At 37.7% G+C, this 14,601-nt stretch overlaps 1 protein-coding gene across 5 annotated transcripts in view; it reads left to right on the forward strand.

Annotated features, from left to right (window-relative positions):
• LOC109048143 (glutamate receptor, ionotropic, delta 1a) overlaps positions 1-14,601 on the forward strand; it is a 239,520-nt gene that overhangs the window by 128,837 nt on the left and 96,082 nt on the right. Inside the window, exon 1 of one of the 5 annotated variants that reach the window (XM_042774101.1) lies at positions 11,659-11,883. The exons of the other annotated variants lie outside the window; for them this stretch is intronic. The gene's annotated coding sequence lies outside the window, so the exon portion shown is untranslated. Of the gene's footprint in view, positions 1-11,658; positions 11,884-14,601 lie in introns of those variants that run through there. 5 annotated transcript variants of the gene reach the window in all.

Here is a 14,601-nt window from a genome sequence, read left to right on the forward strand (position 1 = left end):
ATTACTGAAATAAATGAACTTTTCCACGACATTCCAATTTATTGAGATGCACCTGTATGTCTACAAGGGTCAGCATGGCTGAAAATGTGCAGAGTCTTTTTGGATTCTTACAGAAGTTTTCCATATCGTAGCTGTAACCTGAAAAACAGATTCAGTAGCATGTTCAGCTAATGTAAAAAAACTGGTCATAATAATTTTGCAAATGAATGCACAAACAGCCTTACACTAAAAAGCTTACTAGCCAGATGCTATGTTCTGTAGCTTTAGGCCTCATTGCCCTCTAAGGAGAACAGACATTCTAAAACACAGAGAGGGAGATTCATTAGCTTCAAATGTGGGTACCTACTGTTAGCCAAGCAAAGTCAAGCCAATGCTCTCATCCTGCCAGACTTTAAATGCGGCCCACATGCTTCTGTGAGCAAACATTAAGCCCTTGTACTAATGGGCATCAGCCCAACCATCACTATTACAAAGTCCATTAAGGCCTTGGAGGGTGGAAATAAATAAACGCATCAAAACTTATAAATGTTTTATAAGTTACACTGAGGGTACAATGAGTTCTATCTAGAAAATGAAAATGAAAAAAGAAAAAAAAAACCTCTTCATATCAGCTGTATGGTTTACTGCTATTGCTTAGCATATGTCAGTACAACAAAATAAATGGTCCATGGTCTGCCAGGATTTTAGGAGAATATGTTTCAGTATGCTCTGATGATACAAGATAATCCTTTTTTGGCAAGAACATTTGAGATTAGTCACAGTATTAATTTAACGTCTAACATAGATCCAACCTTCTGTCATGTCATGAAAGCATGATTTTATAAGTACAGGTAAAGTGAGAATTTAGTAGTAGTGTCCCATGAGCCAATGTGGCATGTAAAATAACACCACTTTTATTAGGCTACTGGTATGCCATCTGCTCGTGTGTACATGATTTCAAGGTTTTTTAAAATATTTTGTGTCTTTTTATTTTTAATATATTCACAGTTTATTTCTGATTTTTCTGTCTATTTTAGAAGCTTTATTGGATGCAAATGCAGGCATCAAGATGTCTTGCATTTAATGAGGAAAAACTGTTAGTATGACGTGCAGAGAGAGTGAGCTGTTTCTTGAACTCTGCCTAATAATCAGGCAATCAAGCAGACATGATCATGTTTTTCTCAGATCTGCTGGATATGGCTTGTCAGCCAAGAGAACTTTTGGACAAGAACTGAAAACCACATTTAGACGCCTTTCAGATGGCAACACAATACAAAGTGATAATATATTGATCAAAGACAATAAAGTGATGAAACAAGATTAAGTGAAATTCTTCTTATTCTGTAAATTTGCCTAGCAAGATCTAAAAGAGAGACAAAAGAAAAAGAAAGAAAAAAAAACGCAGGGTCTTGCTCACGCACAGAACAGTAGTACATTATGTTTCTTAGTTATTGGGTCTGAAGGAAAACTCAAAATGAATAATTTCAAGCACAACCTCCTGTTTGCTCCAGGCCTAAATGTCAGATGGTGTGTTTGTCCAGTAGAGTGAGGTTGTTTTTTGGGGATTTGAAGCCCATAACGTCAACTAGAATCAGTCTTGTGTAATACTGACATTTGAGATCCAGAAAAGGTGGGGAACTTGTGTGTCCTGAACTTGTTCCCTAACCCTAAACAACCCAAACTCAAAACGAGTGTTTTTGTTTGTTTTCCAGTAAGTATCATCAAAAACAAGATTTGCTTGAGAAACAAAATTGAATAAGATATTAAGACTTGTAATAAGACATGTTTTCATCTTGATTTAAATGAATTTTCCCCCACTCCATTGGCAGATTTGTTTTTCTTGTATAAGCCTAAATTAGTTTAGTGAGGGCTATGCCACTGGGGTAAGATATATAAACTTACAGTAATTCAAGGAAAGAAGTCTTGATATTTTACAGATATTTGCTTCTCAAGTAAATCTGTCTTAGATGTTTAGATGTTTTACTGAAAAACAAGACGAAAATAATGGTTAAGAAAAACCTTGACATTTAAACTTGAGAAATAAATATTGTATTTGTCTATCTCTGTAATATTTCTATATACAGACATTGTTATGCAATTTGTTTTGTTTTGTTTATATAATGATACATGTAAACCCACATATACATATATACCGCTTTTTTTCCAAAATGGTGGTTATGAGGCAATTGAGCCAGATGTTTTTTGTCAGGTCAGTGGTTCAGCTTGCTAGCAACAATCCTCGGGAAAAATATTTGCCTGTTGTTCTTCAAATTATATTGTTTTTCAGCTGTATTAAAGAGCTGTCTTGCCACAAAATTAGACACATCTTTTTTGAATGTGTGAATATACCTTACTCAAGCAGAAATGTATTCTTTTTAAGTAGAGTTAAATAAAAGAATGAATGCATATATATATATTACTCAAGCAGAAATGTATTCTTTTTAAGTAGAGTTAAATAAAAGAATGAATGCATATATATATATAGCAGTGCAATATGGATTGGCTGTATATCAGCACGGGCTGTTTTTCGGCTGTAGGTAATCATATTGTACTGCTTTAAGTATGATATTGAGTTTATACAACAGTTCGACGGCACAAGTGTGTGATACATAAGAAACAACGAAGTGACTTTAAAACCACTCTTTTGTGCCTACTACTTCTACCCACCATGGATTCAAATCTCAGGTTGACAGTTTAACAGCTGAGCTCAAGCCTCCACAGGGCTCGCAAAGTGTCAAAATCCCTGATAGCCCTTTTGGGCAGGCATTCTTCAGATTTTGGTAGCCCAAAATGAATTTAATTAGCCCAAATAAAAAAGCCATTTGCTGAAGTTTACTGTGAACAAATCAGCATGATCAAAAACTTTCTTCAAATAGCAAGTCAAGAGAGTAAGGGTGCATGGTTTATTCTGGATTTTGAGTCATAGATCAAATTACTTTTCGGATGAGCAACGCGCGTACACGCTGCTTATTAAACACAGGGACGCACAGCAGCACACAAACATGCCAAATATTAAAAATTAAAGGATTGCAATGCATAAGATTTTTTTGTAGGCTAATTAAATATAAAAATGCCTACATGTCATAATGGATAGTCATCGCATGTATCAGAATTAGGCTATCTATTTGGTTTCATCTCAGAGAAGCGTTTTGTCTTTGTGCTTGCCAAATTCCACCGTGTAAATAGCAAATCCGTCATGGCACGAGCACAACTGGCTCTTAAAAGGAATGGAAGATGAGACTCTGATTGGTTTATTGCACGTTACGCCTCAAAAAAAACCACCCATTACTCATTAAGAGAATAGGGACAACCCGTTTAGACCATGCACCCGGGTGCGCCAACCGTTTTTCCGTCATTAAAATAGCAAAAGTGGATTTGGACACGCCCTGAGTGCACCTGCACCATGCGCTTTACACTTTGCATTTAGATAGTTAAAATAGGGCCCACTAAGTTCAAAGATAAAAATGAAATAAACCATGATTTAATTTTTTTCAGATGGGGTTTACTGTATTCCAATTAAGGATGCACTGATCAGGATTTTTCATGACCGATTCCAATTGGCGATTTTTTTCACAATCAAATGGGCCGATACCCTACTTGTTGCCGATTTATTTAGTTTTTATTATTTTTATTTTTAATCTATTAATTGTTTATTTTACTCTGTTTCTGCCCAGACTGACCTTAAACAAACACAAAATATATCTGCAACATGAGGCAACTGCACAAAACAAAACCAAAGAGGGCCCTTAATGAAAATGCAAATTCACTCTTTTTGACAACATGTGGCGCTTATAAAACAGCAGCAATATAGCATTTCCTTGGTTACTGCTGTTCACAGTTACTGCTGTTCGGATTTATTTTATGGAGTTAAGAGGAAAAGAAAATACCATCAAAACTTTTCTGAAGACAGTTCTCTTCCGAAATGCGCATTTTGAGGTTTTGGAGAAGCATCGTTCATGGCTTTACGGGGACGAGGCCCACTGCTTCCAGCAAACTTCCATGTTTTACTCATCATTCGTTGATCTTTCACCCCAATGTGTATACTCACACAACCTGTTACATGCAGGTTTGTAAAACATTTACAACTGATGAGTAGTTTACACTTTAGAATAGGGGATGCAGAAAGTGTTGTAAATGATTTATTCATGCGTTTACACAACAGGTTTTGAATACTTTGTAGTGTGTACTGCAATGGAAGGGCTGACTGGTGAGGGTGTAGATAGATGTCTTTTCTGACACGTGGAGAATTTTTAACGCTGTGAGATAATAGTACAATGTTGACATTTCAATTATTTATAAGTGATTAATAATATATTAATTAGCAACTTAACTAGTAACTATACTGAAAAAATTATTGATTTAATTTACTAATTTTTTGAAGATAAGTGTTTGCAATCAATTTATTTTAGCTACATTTAAATAAACACATTTAGTTGACTAACTTTCAACATTTTGTTTATTTAAATGTAGCTAAAATATACTGTTTGCAACCACTTACCTTATTTCATGATGCTATTTTTTTAAGATAACTTACGAGATTTGTAAATCGTTAGCATATTACTTAATAATCATTTGTGAATGAATAGTCATGTTTTGTAAATGATTATCTAATCATTTAATCATTATCTAATCACTTGTAAATTATTTATAACTTAAACTGTAAAACATAGATAAAAATATCAACATATCACTTATTAATCATTTATGAACATGTTTTGTAAATAATTATTTCATCATTAACTAATCACTTGTAAATGTCTTGTTACACAAATTGTTAGCATATCACTTAATTGCTTATGAATGTTTTGTAAATGATTAGTTCATCATTAACTGATCAAATGATTAACTGAATGTTATTATAAAGTGTTACCCAAATATGCAGTTTTTTGTGGAGAACAGTATCTAGCACAATGTTTGTGTGTTTCTTCCCACAAAGGATGCAACTGTTCAAACACTATCTATGCTAATATGATGCTTCAAACACGCTTAGCTCAGAAGTTTCTGATATATAAATCACCCACAGGTGGTCTGGTTTTATTTGTAGATGGTCCGGATTCATTGCTAAGACTTAGTTTCAATTGGGATATCCAATATATACTGACTGATTGATATTTTTTTCACTATTTTTAAATTTAACGCCACAAACATGCACATATTACTATTATGTCCTTATGTCGTAAACATAACATAGTGGGTTGGACTAACAGAACCTGACAAATTATCCTTTTGAAAAGCTTATGGTGTGCAACTATAGAAAGAGGGAAATTTAAGAAACTGCTTGTAATTGACCATGAAAACTAATACAGTGAAATAAGATGTGTATTATTATTAACATTTAATAAATTACATCACTTTGGAAAATTACCATCTTCTCTTTGGTTAGGCCACAGCGTTGCCACTGCATGACACTGAAACATAATTTCATGACTCACTTGATATTCCACAGTCATATCAGCATTAGGCTGTCTGTTTGCGCTCTGGATTTGTGATATGAGGTGAAAGTAGATAGATTACAATATGACATTGTTTATTTATCCTTTTAAAACACTGGCATGCCTCCTGATTTATCTTGGGAGTTGGCTGCAGAGCTTGGCAGACGTTCATTATTGTGGGTTCAATTACACAAGTCCAAGAAAATGATCTAGCAGGAATGAACCAGTGATTACGGAGGATTTTTTGCTGCTAACTGCAGATGCTATTTTCGCAGTAGACAAACCTCAGAGAAATCTCTGAAACATGTTAACATTTTATGTCATCTGCAGCGACTTTTTAAAACAGCATTTATTCTTGCAAAAAGGTCTCGCTGGTGACCTGATGAGAAACATGCCATCTGCTGTAGCTTTTGATGCATCACATCAGACTGGACATCAGTGACATCATCAAATTCATTACTGGTTTTTGTGTGTCATGTTAAATTATGTGTCAGTTTCAGTGAGAATTTAAATTAGTTTTAAAAAATAAATAGTTGTCATATGACTTAAGAAAACTTATAGTGAACAAATCTGTACTTTTATGGTACTGTTTTGTCTATTTTGGCCAAAAGAAGTGGTCATTATTAACTGCTGGTGAAAAGGAAAGGAGAAAGAAAAGGAGTTTCCATAAAAGCATATTGGTTTGGAATGATTTGAGGGTGAGTAAACAGTGACAGAATTGTAATGGACAGGTTTCTGTGTCCTGTCCCTTTAAAACAGGTGCAACAATGATTTAAAGGGAGGTGAATTGTCCATCAAACACTCTCAGTGACATTTGATACCACTCATTCTACTATAGACTGGATCCTTTGAAAGTTAATGTCAGACCAAAGATGAGAGAGAGAGTAGATAACCTGATGAGAGGGGGAGAGAGAGAAAGAAAGAGTGACACCTTTGCTCTGTTTTCAATATTCCATTTAAAAGAAAGTAAGAATCCTCTGAAGATCTTGAGAGTGAACGTCATCAATTCAGCCTTCAGACTTAAATGTCACATAAATTCCTGGAGTCACATTTTGGGCACTTTGTTAAACATTTGGCTCTGAAGACACTACAGCACCTTGAAATTTCAGTAACCATCTGCTATGTTGTTTTTAACCCTCTATATTTCTGTCTTCCATCAGGTCATGTCACAAAAGCCTATATCTAATGCTTCTTTAATTCAGCATTTCTACTGTTCATTACAATGATTTTGTAAGCTTATAAAACACAATTCCATGACATAGTTTTCCAACAGCACCTTTTCTGTAATCCATAGGCCCATCTGTGTATAAGTGAGCTGAGTGTTTGTGTGTGTCCAAACTGAAGTCCCCCGAGACGGTATTTATTGATGCTTCTTGTAATGTCACAGTCTTCAGACATTGATTAGAGAGATGACAGTGCTTATCTGTTCTCCAGTGCTGCTGTTTACTAAAGCTTTTAGTGACTTTAAATCAAACACAACTGGATTTCTTTTCATTCTTTTCTTCTATCCCTCTATAGTCAGACTGAGACATATTTATTGATCATTTAGAACTTTTTTCTTTACCTTTCATCCACAGGCACATTTTCTGTTTGATTCTGCATCATTTCTGTCTTCATTGTTTCTTCTTTGAGGTCTGTTTTTTCCTTTTCTTAATCTTGCTCTCTCTTTTCTCTTATTTATTTACTGTTAAATAAGTCTCATAGAATCAGCATTGTGATGATGAAACTTCAGTGTTTTAAGCAGAAATTCAACTCCAAATCTTACTTTTCTTATTTGTGCCATCTACAACATGGTGTGATTAAAAAAAAAAAAAAAAAAAAAAAAAAGAAGTCATTTGCAGTGCAATAAACCAGTCAGGTTCTGTCCCGAAACTTCGTTTCAAGAACGTTCCTCTCTAGGGGTGTGTGTAGGACGCCATTTGACCAGTCATCCACACTCTAAAACAGAAAGTGTGCGCTAGCTCCTTCACCACAGTTACCGCTGAGAGAACAGAAGCCAGCCGTGGGAAGTCTCTGATCAGCTGAGCTTTGAAGATCTTGAGCTCCAAGATGATCCTAAAATTAACCAACAGTAGTCACGTTTTCAGCAACTTACAGGGTCCAATAACAGCAACTTTTTCAAGTGTAATGGCTTTAGAGACCAAAGAAGTTTTCGAGTGTGGTTAAATTGTGCTTGTTTACCAACACTTGAGGTTTTCAGTGACACTTCATTCACAAAAGGATAAAGAAATAATTTAACAAAACAACAAATAAAGCAAGTGGCAAATGGATAAACAAAAATGCTATTTAAAATATGCAAATACATATATATAAATTTAAAGTCTGGAAAATAAGAGAACCAACTTGCCTTAAAATTGACTTTGATTTATACTACATATCTGCATAGAACAGTTGATAAATTCTTCATTAAATTCAGTACATACTGTGAAAGTACTCAGAGCAGCTATCATTAGTGTTCATTTTTTGACAGCAGTTGCCATTCACAGCTCTGTTATTATATATATCATCATTATTTCTGTTAATTTAAGCTTTTTTTTTTAAAAAAAATAGAAAAAAACAGAGCTGCAGCTTTCAAAACCCTTCTAGGCCATGCAATCATTGAATTTGTAAAAAATAATACATGATAGTAAAATAAATTTATATAAATATAAAATAAAAGTGAATATACTTAAAAACAAAAACAAAAACAAAAAAGGAAGGAAGAAAGAAAGAAAAAAAACTGTGATTTAAGATTCATGTGAGGCTTCATACCCTCAGCTTGCTTTAAAAAATAGATTAAAAGCCAACAGAGAGGGTTTATCACACAAGCCCACTGAATGGAGACTGTAACTTCAGAGAGAATTTTTAAACAATTGCGAGTCACATGATTTTCTGAAGAAGCAATTAAAGGGTGTTGGAATCTGGCAAAGTTTTAGAAACTAGGTGTGGATTTAATATGGAACAGTGATGTATTGAGTCCTGAACACAGCTTTGACAGAGACTGGAGTCTCCTCCGAACCTTTTCTATTTATAGGACTGGTCTGTCATGGCTGCTGCAACCAGAGGAGCAATTAACAATCCAGCTGTGCTAGACCAACTATGCTAATTAGCACAATAGTCGGCCATAGTGTGGTGATTTATACACAAAAATAGACACACAAACACAAAACAAAGTGTAGACAGACATCCTCAGTAGACCAGGCCTCACCATTTACTGTTGCTGTGAAAGTCAATCTGAAGTCAAAATTCACTGTTTTCTAGTAAGAACATATATGTGGAACAGGTTGTGAATGCTATATTATGTTGACTTTAAGATTAGATCATCTGACTTGACGTCCTGTCACTATGGAGAAACATAAAATAAAAAGGACAAAAGATGGGATGGGTATCATCTCACGATTTTGGTTGGTTGATTCTGATCTACATAAGGTCATTTCACATAATGCCCTTTTGAAGTAAGCAGCATGGGTTGTCACCAGCATGTGTTGTGCTTTGCATGCATGCAGCTACCTTGCTAACAAGCAAGACTTCTTTGGTCAAACTGCCCCACCAGAAGAACCCATCCTGCATTTCTGTGCCTGGTCCTCTACCTTCCTAGAAATACCTGGTGTAATGCATTCTGATTTTCCATAAAACCATGATGGCTGTGGAATGATGTTTTCGTAATGTGCTGTCAGGACTTTCTGCAGTTTTCACAAGGACAGACAATGTTGTTTACCTGCTTATGAAACGCTGTTGTACTTTGTTCTTCTGGGACACACTAGCTTTTCTACCATTATGGATTTCTAGAGAGCAGGACTCAAGTAGAAGAGATTAGGCTGCTGTCCTGTTATTTCCACTTTAAGGTGTACTGGGCCATTTCAGAGGAGTTCAAGTGGATTAAGAATCTTGCTTAAGTGTCTCCTCCAATATTTCAGGTTCTTCCTGGAACAGTGTTTTTAGATCTGAAGTATTGAAACATTTTTTTTTTCTTAAGATTTTCTCTTTAAAAAGTGTACCTCTTATAAAAAAGTAAAGTTTTAACCTGTAATTAGTTTGAAAGAGAACATTTTTTATTGATAGTTTTCACTGAAGCTCAATCCAGGCTATACTGCATTTCTGTTTACTGGAAAATAAAAAAGAAAGGCACAGTAGAATGTCAATAACTCATTTTTATGTAAAATTTCTGAGACAGGAGCCTCGTGTTTTCAAGGCTGCTTCCCAGCCTGTTGTAATTCAGAGCATTAAACCTGAAATAGCTGTTCTGCGTGTAATTGCAGGTGCTGCACATTACGTATTAATGAATGACAAAGGACAAGGTGGGACTATATGAATAACTCACTCTGACAAAGTCAGGAAGGACTTAGTGCCAGGCTGTCTGCTTGACAGAGGCTCCCTTTTCATTCTGTATTGCCCGGTTGGCAATAGGTTTTAGCATGAAGAGGGGATGGAGGAGAAGAGGAGTGGTGGAAAAAAATGTGTGGGGTGTGGATGATGGAGAATAATGCAGTGAATTAGCTCTTCCTTTCTCTCTCTTCCCCATATGCACCTTCTTTTCATCCTTGTTAAAAACAAAGAGCTTTGCTTTCACTCATTCATGGTAGTAAATGAGACTTTATGTCAAAACCTGTAAAAAAAAAATTACAGTCAATTTACATGGAGGGGGAAAAAAGAAACAAACAAACAAAAGAAATGAAAAACTGTAATGTGAACTACTGGTTTAAAAAAAAATATGGAGCTAAATGTTTAACATTCTTTATGATTACAATAAAATTAAATCAGTTTCTTCCAGTATTGCCTATTCCTGACATCATGTTATGTCTTTACAAATTGCACCATCACATGGTAATGCTCTATATCAGTAGTATATCTTCTGTACAGTATGCCTTGAAAACACCCGGACTTGTATAAGAAGCCAGAAGATTTGTTTGTTTTGTTGTGATAATAGATGATTTGTTATAACACGTGACACATACAGTATGGCTGGTGTTTTTGAATGCCAACATGCATTCTGTATAAATTAGTCCGTCCACACAGAACGCGTTTTCCATTACACTGTGCTGATTTTCCTAAATTTTTCTATGTAAACGTGCTAAACTAGACAGACGTGTGACCGTAGCTTGCGTCCCGTGTCTTTTGCAACATCTTGTGCTGCATTCAGGATTCCATTGTGAAGCTCAAGTTCAAATTTTTTTTTTTTAAATGGGACTGTCATGTGATGAAAGAATGATTCAGATCCAAAACCTTGGGAGATTAATCATTTATTTTTCCAGGAAAAGACTGCTTAGCCTTCTGCTTACAGTATGGGTGATGTGTACAGTCATGTGATGAACAAACGACTCGAACCCGAAGACTCGGGAAGTGAACTAATCATTTCTGTTTCCTGTAAAGACTGCATAGATTTCAGTTAAGCATACGGGGATGTTACATGACAAAAGAATGAATCACCCAAAGACTTGGGATGTGAGGTGAACTAACAGACTGCACAGCCAGCTAAGCAATGAATTAATAATTTCTGTTTCTTATAATTTGGTCTTGGTTGCATTATATTTATATAAGGTGATAAGTATTTGTGTAAATGGATGTGTTGGGGAATTTGCATATTAAAGAGCAGGTCATATGGGTTTTCGAAAAATATATTTTTTGCCGTTTGTAACGTAGCTATCCTTCAATGTAAAAAGTCTACAAAGTTTTTAGTCAAAAAAGTGCATGATAAATTAAGATATTGGCTCTCAAAAAAAAAGAGTCGACTCTGAACCACCTTAACAAGTCATCATGTTTTCGAATCTTCTGCCTTTTACCTATATATGTCACAAAGTAATACACCTGCCCGCAAAACATGAACACTCTGACCTGCCCACAAACACTTCCGCTTGTTAGTATGTTTACATCATGTCGCGAAGACACTGCGTTTTCGTCCTGATCAAGTTGTGCTTGGGATGGAGTTTCCGGTTGAGTGACTGCATCAGTATCATCCTCGGGCTGTTTTAGTGATTGTATAGTTGTGATTGTGGTGGTGTTTCTGGTTGAGTGACTGAATTAGTGTGTTTATTTTGGTGCAAAGATGGACTTTATTTTTGTTTTTTATGGTAAAAATGCTAATTATTAATTTTGTTTGTTAATGGCAAATTAATGTCTGTTTTTTTTGATTTTGTAGAGGTTGATGTTTGTGGTCTGGTAATCTTTTAAGCTGCTTCAGTGGACATGCCACCTTACACACATACTGTACATATACACACACTCTTACAAACACCCACTCATACTGAATACACACACACACACTACTATGTTATCTTTCTCTATTCTGAATTCAGTCTTGAAGTCATGGCTGCAATCTTGGACTGATGGACTGGGTGTAAAGGCCAGTTTCCTTATCAAACCACAAACAGCAACCTGCTGAGTGGAAGCCTGACAACAACACCTTGAGTGTCTCTTTCTTTGCCCACAAAGACCAATGAAAACATCTGTCCGTTAGTGTGAAATGATCCTGGCAGCACGACTTATGTAATTTCTGGTAAGAAAATAAACCATCATCCGTCTCTATTGGCGTATCATTAATTTTATGACACAGTGCCTTTTCAAATCAATGACATGCAGACTTTAGAGGTGTGCTGTGAGTTGTGGATTAATTAATTTAATCTGGCGGTGTGTTAATGCGTGATTGTGAATTATCTCTGATTTGAGCTCTTATATATTCCTTGAGATAATTTTTTAAATCCTATTTGTTGATAAAGGTCTCTAATCTGCATGACAAATACATTTTAATGCATTATATTTAAATGCATTATATCAAGGTTGCAGAGATGCACAATATTCTATGAATAAAAATAGTTGAAACATTATTTAAAATATGATGTATGTTTCACAGCAGAAAGAATGTCATGGCATGTAAATGATGGCAGACATTTCATTTTTAGGTGAGCTATCCTTTTGTGTTGCAGTTGTCTTCACCAATCTTCATCATAAGATGTAGCATTCATGGACCAGCACACAGCACTTGCCAATGTAAACTTCCACATCAAATGGTTTAATGGTCATTCTCATATGACTTATAGGTTTCCTGTGGCGTGCTTTGCTGTGCCCTGCAGCTTGTGGTTGTTTCTCTTGCTCTGAATTTGGGGATATTGTCTGGTTGATTGATGGAGTTGTGACTGTTTGTGTGTTGTCTATCAGCTGTATCTTGACAATGTAACATAGAAGACTGAAGTTCCCTTTTGATCTGTCTCTCCTGTTGTGTTTATCACGCTATGGGGAAACTCCAGTTTACTCTGATACTGAAGCCTGATTTGATTGTGTTCGTGTAGCTGCACGAACCAACGACACTTCAACCCGCCAAAAGGGTAGGAGCTGACTGCTATATAAGTCGGCTCTGAGTGCCATTTCATCAGAATTTTCTCCTTCGTCAACAAAGATCTCCTCGCTGACTCTGCAATCAAGAAGCCAAAGAGAAGAAAGATGCTTGCTGCCTTCCCCTGTGGCCATCCGGCTTTTAAAAAGAACATGTTTTCTGAGCAAATTTCCACTGCGACGTTGTTGCAAATGTTGTACCGCAAGTGTGGCTCCCAGCACATGGAGGGGTTCCCTGCATGATGCAAAGGGGCAGTGCATCGCCTGTCTGGGCAGCGCACACGCAGAGGCTGCGCTCACCGAGGCGGCATGTTCTCACTGCAAGAACATGAGTCTCACTCCTTTCCACTCACGGATCGCCTTCATGGAAAAAGGCGATCCGTGAGTAGAAAGGGGCGAGTCTCATGTTCTCCCCAGTCTGCTTGAGTGAAATCATGCCAGCTCAGGTCCTGCATGCATCACTCTCCCCTCAACACCATGATTCACCAATGTTCTTCACACATGAGGATCAGCACCCCTGATCAGCTGTAAGCGGCTTGATTTTCTTCAGCAGATTGGAGAAGGAAACTGTTGTGGATGAGCCTATGTCGTTGACAGCTTCAGATGTGGAAGAGAGAGCGTGTTCTGGCAAAGACCCGACACCCTTCTTCTGATGCAGACAACACGGATCAGTGTGGACAGCGAGCTGATCCGCATTCTTACCAAGGCTGTGGAGGATCTCAGCCAGGTTTGATGGCTCCAGAGGAGCCCCCCATGGCCTCCTTAATGAGTGATTCCTGAAAGTACGTCATCAACAATCCTCCCACCAGTGGCCAGTTCCTTCCAGCAGTTCAACAAGGAACTCACCAGGACGTGGCGCGCCCCCTACTCGGTTCATGTTAATCCCTCCACTTCTGCTGCTCTCATCATTGTTGATGGCACTGAAGAACAAGGTTACAACAAGCTACCCCCTCTGGAAGAGGAGGTTGCTGTGTGCCTGTCCCCTCCATCGGCCCTGGGGTTAAAAGCCCACGCAGCACATCCATCTAAGCCCTGCACGACTACCTCAACCTTAGTGAACAGGGCTTAATCAGTGGCTGGCAAGACTGGCTCAGTGCTTCACATGATGGCGATGCTCCAAGTGTTCCAGGGCAAGCTTTTCTGCGCCATGGACAGGTCCATCAAGAGTTTTGATGCCTTCAAAGAGCTGTGCACAGCAACTGAATTGGCTCTGGAAGGCAGTCATCAAAGGCAATACGTCACATCCTTCTGAAGCGCTCCATTGTGACTGCTGTTTCAAGTCACCAGAAGGCTCCATCCACTCAGCATCCTGCCAAGCCAGGGCCACCTCAGCCCCAGCCTAAGTCTGAGCCTGGGCTTCAGCAGTGCCCCAGGACAGCCAAATGGTGCGGTGCGAACACAATCACATATGGACATTGATTCTGCCCAGATGTGGGCATGGATTATGCCAGAATGCTCCCTTATAGTTCAGAAACTAGAGACGTCATTCTAGCTGGTGACTTCACATCTGGCTTTTACAGAGGATGCTCAGCCCCTCCAATATTGGCTCAAAGCACATTTCCCATCCCACACTTGGTGCCTGGGATGTTTTCATCTCAGGGTAACCCACCACTGCATCAGAGCTGTGGCCCCTTGGAATATGTCTCAATCAGGCTTTCTGTTGGGACTGACCTCCAGAAGGAAGGTGGTCATGACAGATGCCTCCAGCTTGGGTTGGGAAGCTCTGTACAAGGCCAGACCGGCATTAGGCTCCTGGTCAAACCTGGAGCAATGCTTATACATCAACTACCTCAAGATGATGGTGGTTTTTCTAGCCCTAAAAAGCCCCGCCCACCTTAACCCCCCAATACCCCCCCACTTGTTGCTCTGCTTCCTCAGGTCATCA

This window comes from Cyprinus carpio, chromosome A17 (assembly GCF_018340385.1).
Source record: "Cyprinus carpio isolate SPL01 chromosome A17, ASM1834038v1, whole genome shotgun sequence".
Classification (NCBI taxonomy): Eukaryota; Metazoa; Chordata; class Actinopteri; order Cypriniformes; family Cyprinidae; genus Cyprinus; species Cyprinus carpio.